This window comes from Alexandromys fortis, unplaced genomic scaffold (assembly GCF_014885135.2).
Source record: "Alexandromys fortis isolate MF-2015 unplaced genomic scaffold, M_Fortis_MF-2015_v1.1 scaffold_187, whole genome shotgun sequence".
NCBI lineage: Eukaryota > Metazoa > Chordata > Mammalia > Rodentia > Cricetidae > Alexandromys > Alexandromys fortis.
The window spans coordinates 2,050,024-2,051,359 of NW_026068088.1; the positions used below are offsets into that span (position 1 = coordinate 2,050,024).

At 55.8% G+C, this 1,336-nt stretch overlaps 1 pseudogene; it reads right to left on the reverse strand.

The window, feature by feature from the left end:
- LOC126488728 (BTB/POZ domain-containing protein 18-like) overlaps positions 1–1,336 on the reverse strand; it is a 14,365-nt pseudogene that overhangs the window by 5,897 nt on the left and 7,132 nt on the right.

The window sequence follows — 1,336 nt, forward strand, 5'->3', positions numbered from 1 at the left end:
TCTTTCCTGTTTCTGACAGGTGATAACTTGGGGTTCTGCAGCCTTCAGCCCCAGGACTCTCCAGAGATCCTACTGGTGGTTCAACATCTGAGCCACATAGCATGAAGTCCAGAATCTCTTCAGCTCACTCACTGGTGGCCACAGCGCTTGTGATCCGATACTGCTCAGCTTCACAGGGCTGGCCTAGCAGGGCTGTGTCAAACGTGTAGGGCTCGCTGCATTCGATGTCCAACCCAGGTCCCTTCCCTATCAGCACTGGACTGGACCCAAACTCTGACTTCACCACAGGGTGGTCTGGGGAGTCGCTAGCTGAGAGCAAAATGTCCTGTAGCCCCAGGCTCTCTGGGGAGTCCTGAGGCAGCTGTGATCTAGCAGGTATTTCCTGCTTTTTGACTGAGGCCAGCAGAGTTCCTGAAGGTTCTCGGGTGTTTCTGAGGGGAGGCTCCAGCACCACCTCCCAGGTACCATTGACAATCTTCCTAAGTTTTACACTCCCAACCCGCCCCTTCTCTACAGAGCGGGACGTGAGGACTCGGATTTCCGGGCTCTGCTTCCTAACAGCTGATGGGGCTGGAGTGCTCTGGAGAGGACTGGCATCCCCTGGCTTCTGCTCGTCCGCAGCCTGTGCTGCTCCGCTTACACTTCTCTGCCTTCAAAGACTCCGGCCAGGAGCTGTGGGCACTGAACCGGGATCACTTAAAACGCTCGAAGGCCTGGAGGTAGAGACACAAGGTGACAGCTTTGAGCGACTCAGCCTGATCTTGCGGGGCAACAATTGCTCATCCACAGAAGGGTACAAGGCGGATGGCCATGTGCTGTAGGACCAGAGCAGGGTCACTCTTGTCCTCCTTAGACCCTTCTCTCTGGCTCGGTGGAGATGAGCTTCTTTCTTGAGTCGAGCAAACCCTGGCTCCCTTCTTGAGTAGAAGGGTCTCTGGCAAGCTGTCCACTGCTGTTAAGCTGCTGTTTTTGTGAGGCCCCTCTTCTTCCCCTAAGGACTTCAACCTCACTGCTCCAAGAGGACCAGGAGTCTGGCGGGCAGGCAGTGGAGTTCGAGGGTGGCGGCTGGGTAGGACCACTCTGGCAGAGATTGGTGCAGCCCTGGGTGGTTGTAAGCACTCTGTTTAGTCTTCGGCCCTGGGGAGCCTTTACTAACTTCCCACCCTCCAGCTGAAGGGTCTCCAACTTGGAGACTCGGAGCACTTCCTGGGCTTCTTCCTGGGATACTTCCATCTCTGAAGTATACAGGAAATCTATCAGCTTCCTAAGTGTCCTGATCTCTAGGCCTCCCAGTTCCAGCACCACCTTCCAACCCTGAACTGGCCTTTCTGGCTCC